The 18875-nt window shown below is 35.1% G+C and overlaps 1 protein-coding gene across 1 annotated transcript in view; it reads left to right on the plus strand.

Annotated features, from left to right (window-relative positions):
* LOC134527103 (discoidin domain-containing receptor tyrosine kinase B) overlaps positions 1 to 18875 on the plus strand; it is a 1309463-nt gene that overhangs the window by 655409 nt on the left and 635179 nt on the right. The gene's annotated exons all lie outside the window — the stretch shown is intronic.

The raw sequence follows: 18875 nt of genomic DNA on the forward strand, positions 1-18875 counted from the left end.
TACATATATATTCTGCTCTCAAATTGCGGAGCTTTAAATATTTGGAAGGCAGGAAATGTCACAACAAGAAACTTTTTTAAGGAAAAAATATCCGGAAAAGAAAACAGTAGTACGCAAATTTAAATTTGGCGGGCCTCAGGGGACTACTCCACTGGCTGAGAGTACGCGTGATCGCAGCTCAATGACGTTCAGACGCTCGGCGGTAATCAGGCGACTAGCTAGCCATGCGCAGGTTTTGTGTACATCATCCTTCGTGGTATGGAACTTCCCGTTTCAGGCAGTCGCTGGTTAAGCCATATACGAAGGTTTTCTTATTCGGTACACGTCTGTTGTGAAAGCGCCTTTTGTAATTGCCCTTTGCCGTACACCATTGACATATCAGCAATCTCTGCGTATGATAGCTAAGTCTACCATGTTACTGCTGTTTGTCAAATCTGTAGTCACAGCATTGTCAAACTCATTAATTTTTTTGCGTCTGCAACTTTGCATGGTTTCGCTTCCCAACCTACCCATAGAATCTAGTAGTGGAAAATCTCGATCGAGTTCGTTAATGGGCAATATCCGATGAAAGGGGTAAAATATAAGGAAGGTTTTTTTTAAAAAATACCGAAAAATCGTTCTAACTCCCATAATACGGAAAATATCAAATCCTTTTGAACGTACTATAATTTGTAGGAGTAATGCCAAAATCTTTTGTCTAAATAAATTTTTGATATTTCCAAAATAACTGCAATGGGTTGAAAAAACTTGTTTTAAAATTATAAAAAAATAGTCATAACTGTATTAGTAGCTACACTATCAAAAGCGTTCAAATGGTTTGTTAATATTATAAATTTTACCTTAAACGTTTGCCTGAAACATTTTTTGATTAGACAAACTTTTGTTGCAGGAAGTGGAAAAAATAAAGAGTAGAATTTAAAAAATGCATAATTTACTTACCATGTACACCGTTAAATTCGTTCTGTTGTAATTTAAAACAAAATTATTAACTACAACTTTTGTATCAGTTATTTTTATACGACCAACCATAATTGCAAGGGGTTGTAAAAGAACGGTTGGTGGACCAAAAATTCATAACTTCCTTCGTAGGCAAAAAAATCGAAATAGTACAGATTATGTATTCATCTTATAATTTTTATCCAAAACGTTTGCCTGAAACAATTTTCGATCAGACGAACCATTGCTGCAAGGGGTTCAAAATAGAATCTAAAAAATATTCATAACACCCTCAGTAGATATACCTACTATCAAATCCGTTAATTTTTTTTTAATTTTATAATATTTAGCCTAAATGTTATCTTTAAAAGATTTGTGCAATGGGAGTGCATGACTTGATGTAAGTTTTTGGACATACGCCATTGCTAAGAACTTTTTCTGTTGAAGAAAAACTAATAAATAAAATAAATAAATAAAAATAAAAATACTCAAAAAAAGATACAAAAAACACACAAAATTAAGCAAACAATTGCTGTTTTTGAGTATTTTTATTTTTATTTATTTATTTTATTTATTAGTTTTTTTTCTTCAACAGAAAAAGTTCTTAGCAATGGCGTATGTCCAAAAACTTACATCAAGTCATTTAGCCTAAACTTTTGTCTGAAACATATTTTGATAATACAAACTATTACTGCAAGGGGTGGAAATAACAAGGGTAGAAAAACAAAATCTCATTACTTGATTTCATATATTTACTTTCATTTACATTATAATTTATTGTAAACCGCTTAAACGTTATATCGATTTTTGGCTGGAACAATTTTTTTAATGAAACGAACTATTATCGTAAAAACTGGGGTTAAATTAAATAAAATACACTTTTTACCATCAAATTCGTCGTAATGTATTAATAACTATCTTAATAATATCTTAAACCTTTGTCCAAGAAAAATTATACGGCCACGTATTAGTGCAAAGGATGAAAAATAGTGTTTGAAGATAAAGAATAATTGCATGACTACCTTACTAGGTATATTATAAAATTCGTTGAGGCATTCAATACTGGATGCATTAAGCTAAAAACATTCAAAATATTTTTGCGGCATGGAATAGGAGAAAATTTTATATTTTATCTTCTTAATAATGACGAACATATAGGATATTATGTCGGAAACATTAATTTGTTAAAATTTTCCAGGATTTTATAGAAGTTTCCAAAATATTTCCAAAACAAATAAGTACTACTAAATCTACCTACGCATGTAGGCTATGCCGAAAGTTTTTTTTTGTGTAAACGAGGTAAAAACATACGTGGAAGGCATAACAGTGTTATTGCATGTAGTCTTTACAAGTTCTTGAAGTTTACACCAAGACTAATCTTGTGGATTCATACCCAAAGCAAGATATCTTAGTAGGTACCCGCAAATTGGCGAAGATAACCTTAAATATACGAAGATCCCTGGATAATTTTTAGCCAGCGTTTTTCGTCAATTTAAAGTAAAAAATTTTAGCAGTGCAGGCGGTGGACTGTCTGTTCACCCGCGCGAAATGTCTGGCGACTGTCTTGATACCTGTTCACATCTGCCGCGCATGCGCAACTCTCCCTCCCTCTCCTGCTCTGTTTGGCGATGATCGTCCCTCCGTGCGTCGCGGGTCGCCGTGTGGCCCGCGCGCCGGTCGTTAAACGGCTCGTGACCGCGTCCCGCAGTCCCGGCCCATCGGCGTCGTGACGCCCGAGCGTCGCTCCCCCTCCGCTCCCTCCGCCCCCTTCCATGGGCAGCCTCCTGACGCCCGAGGGCGCTCGACCGTGCCTTCTTTATCCTCTCCGCGCCTCGAGACAGACGCTTAGCGAGGCCGTCCCTTTCACGCCGCGGCTACAACCGCCGGTTATCGTGTCATTCTTTCGGTTATCGGAGACATTATACTGATGTTTCGCTACCTAAGTATTGCGTTATAATTTTCTCGAAGTAGTATAGGTTGGCCGGTCCGGCGCCAGGCGCCAAGCGCGTGGTGGTGTTGGGGTCAATGACCGACAGACCTCTGACGTCACGGAGGCCATTTTGGACTCAAAAATTCCTCAAAATTCCTTAAAAATGACTCAAAATGACTCACAAATTCCCGTTTTGAGGAAAAATTTTCGTTCTTGACTCCATAATATCTATTGCATACACGCCGTATTATACAATGTGTATAAAACATTGTGTGATTGGGCCAAGCCTTTTTTAATTCACTTGCATTTATATTATTTGTATTTTTTCATAAATGGAAAGTTATGTGACTGAAAACGGAAGTTATCTGTGGCGTTAATATTTATGTCACTTTGAGGACAGGCATATCTGAGACTGCACAGAAGAGTGTTCATAACTGCTGTGACCTGAACATGTCTGTTCGAGTGACAGCTTAACCTTAACTGTCCATCTGATGCAGTTAATCTTAACATACATTGTGTCAGTAAACACAAAACCGGAAGCACGTCAGACACTTTACTTAAAAAACTGCAAATATGAGTCACAAGAGTTTAAGTATCACTTAAAGTTTTTGATCATGTTGTTTTAAATTTAATAAGTATTAAATCTAAATTTTAGTGCAGACTTCGAACACGTTGAAGGTCACCGACGTAGGCATATTCATTTTTCTTGGCTAAAGTTTTTCTCTACGACGATGCAACTCTGGAAATCCCAAACTTTCCATGAATTTGTATCCATTTTATAGAATAAATTGTTAAAAAAAATACAACAGATGTACTACATAAGTCTGATTATGAGTTTTAATGTATTTTGCTTATTTCGTAAGTAAATTTTTTATTAGGTTTAGTACTGTGAAACCCATATAAAAACGAAAAAATTATAATCAATTTACTTGTCAATATTTAGATTGGTAGCAAGCGTCCTTTTAAGCACAACTTAAGACCATGATGTTTGAACAAGTGCCTCTTCAAAGGAAGCCACAGGGCTTGACAACCTTGGCAGGCAGCCAACTTGACAACTTGACGCTTCTAGCTAGCAGCATGCTAAGTAAGAAAAAAAGTCTCTAAAGAAAAATAAAATTAAACTAGCGTACACTAATTACACTAAGGACAATTTGAAAGCTGCTTGCGTCCACCGCTCGTTGAAGAATGACGAATATAACAAACACTTTAATTTAATATACATGAAATTTTAATTAATTTTTTTTAATATTGTGTTAATGAAAATAAATTATTTCTTACATACATTATATAAATATATTAAATATTAAAAATATTTTACAAAATTCCCTCTCTCTCTCTCTTTATATATATATATATATTTATATATATATATATAATATTTTAAGCGCATCGGTGCTATTTGCCGATATTTTTAGCATTAATAAATTCAGTAACCACAAAGGACATATTAAAAAATTCAAAAATGCGTAACTACAAAAAAAAACCAATATGCCAAAAAAACTTTCGGTCGTACAAACATTATCCTTACTAATATCATAAATGCGAATGTGAGTTTGTTTATTTGTTTGTTACGCTTTCACGCGGAAACTACTCAACCGTTCATCATGAAATTTTGTGCGCATATTTTTAAGGGTATAGTAGAACAAAGGACATAAACATTTTATATTAAAAAAAAATTCCGAAGGGCAAAAAAAATAATATTTGTATGTATGATCGTCCGACTGAGAGTTTGAGTAATGTGAATGAAATTTAACGCCACCTAGCGTTTCAATAAGTAAATTAAATAATTCACCAATGTAATACTGTAATATCGGCGGTCAATTCACTATTTAATTTAGTATATCATCTGCTTCCACGTTTATTGAATTTTTCTGTGACCGCCAAGCAATAATTAAAAAATTTTAATGTTTGAGTTTATGTGTCTGTTTATTTTCTTTTACTCTATTTTCAGTTTTTACTTTATCTTCATTTTCGAAATGCCTTGCAAACGTAAATCCAACCTCTCTAAGAATTCATCTCGGGCCCAGGTGGCAAACATTGCTCGAACTTAAGGATCTTCCGTTCATGCAGAATTAAGAAGACAAGAACAAGCGAGGCGGCAATCTGCTTTGAGAGCTGGTGAAACAACTTCTCTCAGAGTCAAGAAAGGTAAGAGGGCCAAGCCGACCATCAAGCTTCTTTGAAAGCAGCTGAGACGCCTCTTCACACGCGGATTTGTTTAGATAAGCGAGCTTTATGCCAAGCTACTTTACGAGCTTATAAAACGCCTCTTCAAACGTAACTTTGTTTTGAAATACAAGCTGAACAGCACGCAGCTATTTAAGTGAAAGAAACTCCAGAACAATTGCAGGCGAGAAGAATCGATCATGCAGAAATTCAAACCTCACGCCGTCGAAATTTTATGATTAAAATTTCGTCCGAATTCAATATTTCTGTATTTCAATTTGATCCTTCACTTGAATACATTAATCATTCTTTAATTTCTATTGGCTCAATCAATAGAAAATTCCGGTTTTGCAATGCTTTCAAATGGAAAGATGAAACTGCTGGAATGTGCTGTTCCAATGGTAAAGTTTCGCTTCCTTTACTTGGTGAACCAGAGGAGCCTCTAAAAACTCTATATTGATGTGATACAGATGAGTCGAAGCTATTTTTAAGAAAAATTAGAAAGTATAACTCTTGCTTCCAAAAGACATCCTCTGGAGTAGACAAAGTGATAAGAATACCAGGATTTTCGCCAACCTTTACTGTACAAGGCCAGATATATCATCAAAGAAGATAATGAACTGCAGGTAGCAGGAGTGCAGTTGGAAAAACCATGCTTTTCCCATGGCCAACTATATGTAGCCTGTTAGCGTGTGACCAATGCCCGAAATCTACACACATTTGCACCGGACAGAAAAACATATAACATAGTATACACGAGCATCCTAGAATAATATTCAGAGAAGCTCTTTTAAAGAAAAATTAATTTATTATACTTTAATACTTTGAACTTTTTAAAATGTTGGTATTTAAAATTATTTTTTTTAATAGTGAAACATATTTCAAATAAGCATGTTTTCAATTTTTTAAACTAAATTGTATGTTAGAATTTTTAAATACTGATGATCCCAGTCACGCAATAAAAAAACCATTTACCATGATATTTTATTTTATTTGTAATGATCTTTGATACTTATTTAAGGACATCAATGCGAAAGAAGCCGCGGGTAAAAGCTAGTATTATATACTTAAAAGTTATAAGCATATTTAAAAAATTAAAACATAACTTTCCAAAAGACCATAGTAAAAATTTCAAAAGAAAAAATGAAAATTCCCAAATAAAGCAATCTTAGAGTTCCAAAAAGGCAATATTTTCACAGTTTTCCGTTTAAGCCAAACTTTCCGAGATATAAGACTTTTTAGTAATTATAAGCATGGTTATTCGTAAGGCACCTAATTTGCCTATTGAAACATTATGAATATAACAAACACATTAATTTAATAACCAAGTCTAGTTCCACTTATGTAGCTGTATTTCAAATTTTAATTTATTGTTACATTTCATATTATATTTTATACACATCTCTATGGAGTAGGCCAATACTTGTGCTTCATGATACGTTTGTCTCCAAGGTATACATCTATCTCTCTTTGGCGTTACAGAGTCAGTGGATCAGTAACAAGCGAAACAATATATAGGATACGAAACTACCCTTACTGGTCGTGTAGTTAGTTTGGAGTTCGTTTCTAGACACCTCGTAGTAGATCATTATTTTTTTAACAAACGGTTAGTTCAGCAACGGTCGCATTTGTTTCGCGCATACGAACGGTGACAAAAACGCGCGAATTTGCACCGCGTCTGTGGGAAACGCGTGTAGTCCAATAACCAATCCGTGGGAAACATTTTTTTATCCTATCAGATGAACAACATTGTGTGGGCTGTAGTATTTTGCAATTCATATTACTGCTTGCCTGCTTGCGCATTCTGTTCAAATTAATGCGAAACTGATTACCTCTAACAAAAATTCGACAAACGCTAACTATCCATTGATATGTTTTCGTTTAAGAGAAAACGTTCGTTAAATATTGTGTGTTTAAAAAAAAAGTTAAACAGGCGTAACATAATGTGTATTTTAATGTTTCAAATAATTAAATACACGACCAACTAAACACTTCTTTGTAAAATCCTTGAAATTTGCAATTTCGTGGACTTTAGAAAACTTTAAACTAATACTATACAAAAATTTACGTTCAAGATTTTTCATCTTCTTAGCGTTTTATTTCTGCATGGATTTTTATTTTTTTACTTATTATTTTAACAGCACGAAGGTATTTTTTAAAGTATTTTCTGAACTAAGCACAATATTTTATTCCTTATATTTCTATCAATTTTTCCGCTATGAAAAAGAGCTAATGCAGTGGTTTATTTATTTACTGCTGAAAATTTACATTTTTATAATGAAATGTATCAAATTAATTTAAATAATTTTAAATAATTAAATATATATCTACTATGCTATATACTATACACCACATACTATATACTTTACATTAATGCTTTTGAATTTTTTTAATACAAACGTCACCAAAACATCTGTTAACTCGATAAATAAGAGTCTACATGTAGAATATGTGCGCATCTTCATTTAAATGTCTCTATTTTATCAAATGTATCCTGGCCCTTCGAGATATTTCAGTCGCTGGTTATTAAAAAGCAAATGATTAATTCGTATGGAATATTTTACAATATTTTCCGCTAGTATACGAGACTAGATAATTTTTTTACATTAAATAGTCACATACGAATACAGCCTAACATTAAATTTTATTTTATTAGCTAAAATATTTTTATTTAATTGAACTGATTGAGTGTTGGTTTATTATCGAAATAAAAAGAATAACTGTCATTTTAAATTCACACCCGTATCTATGCCAAATGTGCTATTCTACCCCAGTGAGTCTTTTGCACCGAAGTTAATTGATGCTTTAAATAAATGCGCCACTTTTTATGTACTCTAAATAATGTTAAAGCAACTAAAAGTTCGTTACAATGATATTAGATCTTATTTTCGTGATGTAATTACCAAAAATAAGTAAGAAGGTTAGTGCTAAACAGATTAACATTATAATTTATATGAACGTATTTAATTGTATTATTACGAATTCAAATGTATAACTTCAAAATGAGAATGAGAGAAAATTTCACAGCGAATAACTTTGGCCTCTTTACTTACAAACAAAATTACGGCCAGTTCATAAGACGATTAAGTAATTTTCTTGCAGGGGATCGAATCTACTGCCTCGGCTTCACCACGCGGGAGGCGCCTATCAGCTAGGCCACCGGCTGGGGTCGCTTGCAGAAAACATGACGCGACAGGTTGCACTGCAATAACCAAGTTATTCTTTTGCAGATCCCCTTCCGTTATAACTGAGATGGGAATGTACTATACTTAACTTAGTACATTTTTTGACGTGAAATTTATTTGAATTTGATAGGGTAAGTCGTAGTGACGTTGTCACCAAGCGGAACGATAGTTGAAAGCTCGAAGCCAACGAAAAGTGCAACGATCAGGAGTGGGACGCTCGATGGGATATTTGAATTAGAGAATACTTGGCGTACTTTCATATTTTTATATATACTTCAATATTCACGAACGTACTCTCATACGGAGCACTCGCATACTGGCCACTTTTGTTATACATCCTTATGCTTATATGTGGCGACAAGGCAATATTTTTTTATTAATGCCTGAGAGTGTTAGGCATCAGCGCGCAGTTAGTCTGAATGTAGGCTGTCCGCCTACACGAGCTTGTCCAGCGCCATCATTACCTACTTTAATTTCATTTTTGCCGGAGGCAAAACCATATTTATATTATTCAAATTATATTCACAAATCGCTACAATGGCGGACGCAGCGGCCTGTTTTTCTGCTTCGCATGGGGGCGCAAATCGCGCGGCGCGTTTGCGTAAACGTCAGGCGGGCGTTTCGCGCGGTTGCGAACTGACCGTTTATCGTCGGACCGTGAAGAACGGACCACTCCCCTTCGCCTCCCTTGCCCTGGCGGTGATCAGGCGCAGGTGGTTCGCGTCCCACCTGGTACACCTCCTCCTACCCAACACGGCAAATTTTCGCAATTTAATCGCGAGCGATCGAAGCGGCGTGTTTCTGCGGTCCTTGAACTGACGTGAGGGCGGCATGGCTCGCTGAACAACTCGCTGTCGACCCGTGAACAGCAGGCTGCTCCACCCTCGTCAGTACTTATGCTTCATTCATTCCTAAGCAGCAACATACTGCTTGCATCGTGCTTGTCGTTGTAAGTACCGGAAGCCCGCAGTCAGCTTGCATCGATGGAGACTTGCAAAATATCGCGTTATTATTACTCGAGAAACAAATTTCATGAAATTTATCGCACATCAATCAAACTAAAACGTAGTTTCAGAAGAGTTAGTGCTAATGCCGTCTCGGTGGCTAAGAAATAGAAATAAAAAAAAACGTATTTACTAGGTTCGCGATAGACAACATAGCAGTGATGTTTTTTTGCAAAGGTTTTAAGTGTCGATGAAAAGAAATTACAGACTATTTTCAGATTTATTTTTGACAATGTCATCGAATGAAAAAAGAACTAAAAACTAGTACTAATCATGAAACCAATGTCAGTGTTACTAACTGTAATTTGATTTTCCATTTTAAAAAATTTGCGAAACTATGTCACATAAAACCAAGATTAAACATTTCATGAAAACACTGGTTGCGCAAGTGCGAAAAATTTATGTTTCGATAGATGTATTGGTTTTTTCATAGAATTGTTTCACATCTCACTAAACGGTTTTCATTAAAAACGTTTATTCAATGTGCAGCCCACCTAAAGCTACGCTAGAGCTAGCGGCCTTGATCCCGGTTATTGGGGGGCCCGCTTGTGCTTGCGAAATCGTAACTGTGAAATTGGAATGATAAACGTCAACCCGCGGACCCCCAGGAATCCTATTTACTTTCATACTTATTTTGAACGACGTACTCATTAGATCACGGTTGTTTCGACGCGTCGCGAAAAACAAGAAACCAATCTTAACTTTACAGGATTCATATTTACCAATCGTATGCTTTCCGAGGATGGCAGTTTAACTTTAACTGAAGACACCGATTTATGTATGTACAAGTGTGTGTTAAGTTTGTAAATGCTATTTAGTAGTACAGCAGTGAAGTGTTGTACATGTAGGGTCAATATTATAATAGGTCTCTGATAGCATCAAATAAAACAGTATTTTATATTTATTTATTTTCTGTTTTGTCTAAAGACGTAAATTTATTTGAAATATTGTTTTTACATGGCTGTTTATTTATATGTTTATAATGTTTTAATAAAATGGTATCAACATTTCCCTGAAAGAAACCAGTTTTATTCGTAGCATCAAAATATAAAAAGGTTATTTTAGAGAAATTTAAATTGCTCACACGTCGAAAGTTATGAAAAATGTATTACTGTTTGTCCCTGGCCATACTACGGTGTGAAATTTTATAGTAATAAATTACTTTCTTGGTGCATGTTTGTGCCTGAGAAACAACGTGTCGAGGAGAGGGACTAAGGCAGCATTTAGAAATGTGAATCAGGATAATCGTTTGAACCCAATTTTGGGTAAGATTTATAGAGCCAAGTAATCGTTTCTTTGTTTTAATAAAAAAAAAGTTCAATACGAGAGAAAAGGGTGGGGGGCAAAAATAACGGGAATCATAATGTTGCACATCATGTAGGCCTACTTGTGGCACCAGTTTTCGCCGCTAGGTAGCTGTTGTGGGACTTCTCATGAGTCATTCTGCCAAATGGCGTCACCCGTAGGGTAACAACATCGCTCTTAAAAACATATATATTAAAAACATCGATGGTCATACGAAAAGTATCGATGTTAAAAAAAACATACCTCTGAAAAACGATTCACAGTGTTTTTCGGATGTTTTCAAATATCCTAGAAATATCGGTAAATGACCGCCAAAATGATTTAATTTTAGTAATATGACAATATGATAGATAATAAAATTTAAGTAGTTTGATCAGAAATAATTTTTAACATAATGAATGTATCAGCTATCTTTACATCACACACTGACGCATAGCGAATTATCGTACTTATATCATCAATATATGCAATGATTACATGTATTTTAAATTAATTCAATTGACACTAATAATATTATCAACATAATATTTTACTTACATACTTCTTCGATAGTAGTACCGCACTGCACGAGTTACGCGCGAACGCAACAGTGCATCCACGAACGGAAAGAAATGAATGATCCAATGATGAACGATGTCGAGGTTTTAGGACTTTTGTCGTCGATGCATCGGCGAAGAATCGCTCTTCAAAACATTGATCCTAACGTCAATTTTTATGATCAAAACATTGATGTATCATTTGCATCCCTAGTCACCTGTAAACGAAGAGTGTACTTTCTCTGGTAGTTTTGTGTGTGTTTGAGCGTGCCGGCATGCTGGCGTTCCTGGGTGTCTCTCTCTCTCTCTCTTCAGTGCATTCGTGAAACGAAAAATTACGGCTCTGCTGTTTCCGCTGCGTTCTTGACGAGTAAAAATCGATTATATACTATTGTAGTATGTAAAGAAAGAGAGTGAGTTTGTTTGTTTGTTTTGAAACGCCCCTCGTGCCTCAACATTATATAATTTTAATTTAATAAAAAAAACTTGGAAACTGCTGGGCAAAATATTAAGAATATTAAAGTTATTTACCAGAGGGGGCACGAGGCGGTGAACAAGACAAATTTCACACTCCCTGCACACAAGCAACTTGGGAGTTCGTGGATCGTTATATAGAAGGAGGTATATGATAAATAAATACACTACATAAGTAGTTTGATCTATAGTTTTCCCTGGTTTAATTTGAAGAGGTTTTGTTTTCGCATTATTTCGATATCACAAACAAGATCTTAGCAAGTAACAAAAAATATGGGGGTGCCCCGAAATTATTTAAAACAATTTATATTATCTCAATTAAACATAGTCACAGAACAAAATTGAAATATTCCACCCTCTTAGCTTCTTTCGATGATTACATAATTCACAGTCTCATGAATTTTACAAATTCATCGTCGATTAAGTTCTTAAGGCACTGTTCGCTGGTATGTATTTAATTAATTTAGTTAATTATATGCAAGTGGAAAATATATTGCTCATATCACCCGGGTATTCAAGGTAAGACGTCGGGCCGGAAAAAATCTCTTCTAAGGGGATTCGGAGCTCGAGGTGTAGGACAAGAAACTGGGAGCAATTTGTCTCCCGAGCACTTGGACCCTGTCTGAAACACAAGTCAAATTCAAAACGAATTAGACCTGCTTCCAGACAGTCATACACAGTCGGCGCGAAAGGCCAACAAACGGGAATTTGGGGAGGAGAAAAAAAAGGCCAGATTACTCACCAAACAGGGTGTAGATTCAGGGCTCACGAGATGTTTCGCGCAGAAGACCAGGAGGCGCGGACCATAATACCGCGGATGACATGGAAGAAACCAAATTTTTAGTAAAATTAAAAAAAAAAATTACTAAATAAGACTTTTTCTTAAGACTACATCTGACTGGCTACTGTACCACTGGGATCACATCCCTAAAGACAGATGACTACATTCTTGTGCACACGATTTCGTCGTTGCCGCGAAAAGCCTCTTAGCACAGAGGACGCCGAGAAGACGTGGTAAGTAGCCGAGGTCAGGGTAAGTGCGGCGATTGCGGACAAAGCTCCTAATTAAATCGGGCGGTCGGCCCTAGGAAAAAAGAGGGGGAATGTTCGGCTCTGGACCGAACATATCCGGAGGAGTCCGAGGCGGGCGTGACCACAACACGACATGCGCGCTCTCTACCGACGGTCGCAGGAAGCTACAAAGAATCGACTTCTACAGGCCACGAGAAAGAAGCATAGGGCCTTATGGTGCCGCGGCGCTGCTTTCTAGCAGCGTAAAGGGGAACTGAACCGCCGCCAAGTGTCACTGGCGTAGTCTCTGCTCGCTGGCCACGAGAGACGAAGTTGCTTTTTCTGCCGCTAGATGTCGTAGAGGTCTCTGTAGGACAAGGGAGAATGTCCTTGGAGTAGACCATCGTCTTGGCGTAGTTCACGTCAGGTCACTGCTCCTGGCTTGATTTCTCAGAAATAAGGGCGGGGTGGAGAGAGAGGGGAAGGTGGACAGAAAACGCCACTTATCTGGGAACGGAGGTCCACTGGAGACTCGTTCGTGACGAGACCCGCTAGTCTCAGCAGGCCTCTAAAAAGTAGCAGCTTGCAGGTCAGAAGCTGCCCTATGCGATTTTGGTCATGCAGGGAATTAATATTACAAACCCATGACATGACTGCAGGCGAGAGAAATTTCAACCGGGTTGCCCACGTCCACATTAGACAGCAAAATATCAGATAGGTCCCTGAGAAACGAGCTTTGGTCCACTGGCACAAAGTTTAAACACGTGGCGTACACCGTCCTAACAAAGTGTAAATCACCCCTTTAGCAACCAGATAAATTAAAAAAAAAAAAAACATTCCAAAATTAATTTAAAATTATAGAAAAAATTTAAATAGAAAAAATTCAAAAAAGGTGTCGAAATGCCTCATTTCCGGCACAGTTTGTAAGAATTAAACCCGAAAACAAATATACCGATTTACAAAAAAAATTTTCACTGTTATAAATCTAGATTATTCCAATTAACGTTATTTATTAAACACATTTTTGTTTTTTATGATACATCAGTAATTGTAACTAAAGACAAACGACCACTTTGACTGTTTTCTGCAAAATTAAGCTGAGTTTACGTTACATATATAACGTTATAAATTTTAAAGCATACAAAAATGCAAACGAAAATGATTATTGAAACTTTAACCATTAGCAGTCGGTAGGTCCTTCTTTCTTCACTTTTGTAGCCAGTGAACTCGTGAATTATATTAATTAAATTAATTTTTTTATTAATATATTCCCCAATTAGTTGTTACAGATGAAAAGTAGCGTATTATAATATTTAATGATACCTGATTACCTGTGCTAGTCATAAAATTGGTTGTCTGCCAGCAAGGAACATTTTTTATTATATTATCCTAGTAAAATTACACAGTTCGTCTGATTCGTGAAACGTTTTGGGTAAACGGCAATAAGATTTTGATGTTAACAACTAAGGTTATTTAGCTACCGAGATATTTTGGCAGAACATTATTGTTCGTGAATGCATTGACAGTAAAAGAAATAAAAGTGTAAAATAAAACATCATCTGGTAAGACAGCTGTGATATGAAATGCAATTTTAAGAAGTTTTCGTAGTAAGACTGCCTATGGCAGGCATTACCTTGGCTTAACTTCCGGAAAATTTCTACGTAGTTTTCAATTCAACTCCCTTGATCATTAATATATATTAATACATATTAATATATATAGACACAATAACTGCTGTAATTTTGCACAATTTACTTTCAGGCTGAAATATAAAATAGACATGAAAAATCTCGTTAGAAATTTTTTAAGGGGAAAATCAAAAAATTTGTTAAAATTAGATTTTTTTTTGTAAAACGTAAAAATTTATATCCCTGACTTAATATTTAAAAAAAATTGAATTTTTTTTAAACATTAATGTAAATAATACTTGTTTTAGACTAATCAAAGCTAAGCGAAATGTTTCTATGAGATGAGATAGGCAGCTGGGAAAAACTTTTTTTAATTAAAAAAAAAATAGAGGCGGTCGTGTTTTAGAGCGTACAGAATTAAATACACTCACACGATCGACTTGGCGGGATCAAATGTTTGCGCAGGAGGTGCGCCGCAGGTGTGCAGCTGAGGTGGCAGTGAGGGGGGCGCTATTACACGCGCTGGTCACACAGCGCTGACTCAGCTGCACAGGTGGACGCTATCACCCCTCCTCTTCCTCTGGACCTCGAGCTCGGGAGGACTCTGCTACGACCGCGTGCAGAGCCCAGCGAGTGAAGACCGTTCCTCGTGAGCCAAGTCGTGAGCGATCGTGACTTGAAAGTCAAATTAATATAAAACAAGTATTTATTTTACAAAACAAATCACTTTCGGAATTTAATGCATTTCGCTTAATTTCATATGACTTCTCCTTTTATCTTCTCCCACCGATCATACTTTACAAACCCAACTTGCTCTCAGTTTATAAGAAATGAATTTTAGCAAGCGGCTTTATTGCATGGAAAATATTTGCCGCTTTTTAAATTCATGACAAATATTAGAATAAGTACTCTGGTATCTGCTTTGGTTGATTGATTATGCTGCGATTCAAATTAACTTCGGTTTGTGGCCACCAATAAAGAATTTTTGCCCTTCAAATGTCGCTTATGCCATCGGTTACTTACGTTTGCTAAAATGTTAGCATTTTTTTGGCATAGTTGTTATTTCTGTGATTCAAGCTTTAAGCATTAAGTTGGCGTAGATTTAACCATGCTACACTGGTAGGTGTTGTAATTATTTTATTCTCAGTGAATATTTTTAACGCATAGCCACTTTTTTAAAATTGTTTTCATACGGTATCTGTATATGTTAATAATAGATATATTAAGATATAAATATTAAATCTTGCTGTGTTCCAACTCGAACCTAAAATAATAGCATTGTGAAACGCTGTACGTGACCCCTCTAGTCTCTCACGAAGAGTTCGGCGACATTAGAGTTAATTACTTTTAATCCAAACATCGGTATTTTTTTTTCTGTTCTGTGCCTCGTTTTTAATTTTTTAGGTGTAATCGCAAGCGGTATGAATAACTCAATTGGAATAGATGCGGTAATGAAAGCTTTATGTAGCTTCGGAAGTTTTCATCATGGACTCACGAAAATACAATTAACACGGGAAGTTTCGTATTCAAATAAATACTAAGATCTGGAGAGAGAGAGAGAGAGAGAGAGAGAGAGAGAGAGAGAGAGAGAAACTCTGCTCTGTAAATTTTCATGTCAATTAGTGTAAACTATTCCGTCAATTTACGGACATTTCTGACAGTCTACCCACACGTTCAACAAAGTTTAAATATGTCTCGCTGGTTTACAGTCGTCGCTCATGAGGGTCCTCGGTGGCCGTGTTCATGAGGCGAGGGTCATGGGTTCGATACCAACAATTTAGCATGACTCATGTTCGTGAGCACCGAGTCGTGACCCGATTGGCTTGGAGGTCCCGTTTCATAGACCGTGTGACGCCAATGCCTACCAGACAATCGTAAATTATGCCTACTCTCTTCTCGAATCACCCAAGAGACAATGAACACTCGAAAATCATTATCATATAGCATATTACTCACAGCTAAAAAAAATATTTCATCGTGTTCCTAACTAAAGTTTGAATACCATCCATGCAGATGATACCGTTAATTTTATAACACATGTATACTAATAAAACTATATCTTTAATTTTCTTAACGAAATTTTTTTATTAAATAATAGGTTGATATAACTAATAATAAAATATGTTAATTTTTTATGTCTCAAATTGGGTTTCGAGGTTACTGAGAAAAAATGTTGTCATGTGTGTTTAATGTGTTTCTTGATAATGGACTTTCCTTCGAAGATTTAGAGATATGCTTTGGTTATGAGTATAAAAGAAATTGATTGCGCTTTTACCATACATGGTGCCTAACAAATATAAGTAATTATTGGGCAGTTCCAACTAGCAATTAGTTGTAGTAGTGGAACGACATAGTGATATTCATCGTCTTTAATCTTTTCGTGTGTTTAAGTGGTTGGTAATTTGTTGCGGAGGGAAGAAACTGTAAAAGGAGGGGGGAGGATGTTATTACGTGTCTCTCGAGACAACTTCATTACGTTTTATGAGATTTTTTATTTACAAAATACTAGTTGATTTAAAAACGGTTTAATATCCTTTCACTCTTTAAGTGTTCTAAACGCAAAAAAAAAGTTTTCTTTACAGGTGGTTTGATTTTAAATAAATTATAAATTCAGTCAATTTTTGAAACGATATTTACAAATACCAAACATCGAACTTTTGTATTTAGATCTATTGCTCATAAATGAGAAAATTGGACGTAGTAAAACATTATTATGAGATTTGTAAGTTTATGTTATATAGTTACAATAAATTATTGTATTTAACGTAATATGGATTTTTTTTTAATTTGTGATTATTCATTACACAAATAATGTTGAATGCACAGTATTCTGTTTTTTTATATTTTTTTATAAAAAACTGTCTGAAATAATTTTACTTTATAAGGTCTGCATATTGCTTCCACAGTTATTTCCATATTTTCCCTCATTGTGCACTCGTATGTAACGATCTGTTTCAAGAACATGTGTTTAAGAACCCCTCAATTAAGGAGCACTTAGTTAAGCGACTGGATAAACAGTTTCTCAGTAAATAAACGTTTAACCTTTACAGTTATAAGAGACCACTTATCAGGAGTTCTATTTGAGAAACCAATATGGGTAATTTTGATTACAAACGAAGGAAGCATTAAAAAAATTTAAATTATATGCTTACCAGTTTTGGTTTTATTTTAACAACACCGTATTTTCGTTGCAGTAATAACTATACCAGTGAGAAAGATATGCCGATTACGTGGTTTTAATTTAATTAAATTTTATTAAATGATATTATTTGGGCACCTTAATGGGCTACCGATTATAAATAAAAATATAAACAATATGCGTTTAACATTTACCTTCACAAACTGCACAATTTTAGGAAACTTTATACTATCACTATTTACTGCTTTCAAGAAAATACTTTGTCACTAGAAACCCGCAAAGTTGCACGTGCTCTTGATTGAAGCTATTATATAAAAATAATTATTTTTTAAATGTTTAGAAGAAAAAAATATTTAGTTCGTTTAGTGTGCACATGAAAAACACTAGGTATTTATTTTTTAACATACACGTAAAAACTACTAAATTTGCGAAAAATATTTACAGATATTAATCCACAAGACCAAAACAATCGGAAAACGTACAAGAAAAATTCTGTTGTTTTGTTAACTGAATAGCACACTTGTTTGGCTGGTTCTAGCGCAAGTTTCATGATTATGTGATCAGATCACTCTACTCCCACTGTGTCAACTTTTTTTCGATTTCCGACCGGTTAAAATCCGGAATCCTAGCAAGTGGACGTTGCCGTGAGATGAAGGGTTGTCTGTCATCAGTGCTCTGCTCTTGCATCACCACGATCACCATACCTAAAGGCAGCAACCTTTTTTTCGAGAATCTACGCTCCAGTGCGGTAACTGTTGATGAAATATTCATAATTTCGCCTTCAAAAGAGTGAATTTTGTATTTCTCGTGCCTTTTAACTACCCAATGAATACCAGTAATATTAAATTTTGGTTCTGACTATGGTTGAAAGTCACAAATTGCATTTAATGTAAAAATTTGATTATTTTTTTTTTTGGAAATAAAAAAAAATTTTCATGCTCTTTACTTTCAGCAACCCATGTTTATAGTACTTACAAAAACTACCATTAATACCAAAAGTTGCAAATTGTTTTTGTGCTTTAGGATTTGCAATTTAATCCAAACATCTTAAAATTCAAAAAAGCCATAAAAAGTAATATATTTATTATATTTTTCATAGAATAGATTATAAATTATCAAAATTTGTTCGGCATATTTAATTTACAAATAAATATAATGAATTTATTTCATTAATGAATTAAAATCGTATAATATACATTAAAACCTTCTGTAATTAAAATGTGAGGTCTGCAGTCCACAGCTTTACATATAGGAGGAATGATAAATCATATTATTTTTTTATTTTTTAGAACTTAAAATTTAAATAAAATATTCAAAATAATTAAATATCCAAAAACTAAAAGCTAGTGACCGTAAAATCAACGCTGTGTCTTGAGATCAGATTGTGGCGCACATTGCGTCACTGGCTCACACACTTAACAGATCTTTATTTAGGGATCAAACCATTTTTTAAGGGCATGAGCTATAGCTGGACTTAATTGTCTCTTCTTCATTTCTGTCGTATACTTAGCTAGTTTACGATGAATTCTGTGAGTTCGAATGCGTGCCTGAGGATAACAAC

This window comes from Bacillus rossius, chromosome 1 (assembly GCF_032445375.1).
Source record: "Bacillus rossius redtenbacheri isolate Brsri chromosome 1, Brsri_v3, whole genome shotgun sequence".
Lineage (NCBI taxonomy): Eukaryota > Metazoa > Arthropoda > Insecta > Phasmatodea > Bacillidae > Bacillus > Bacillus rossius.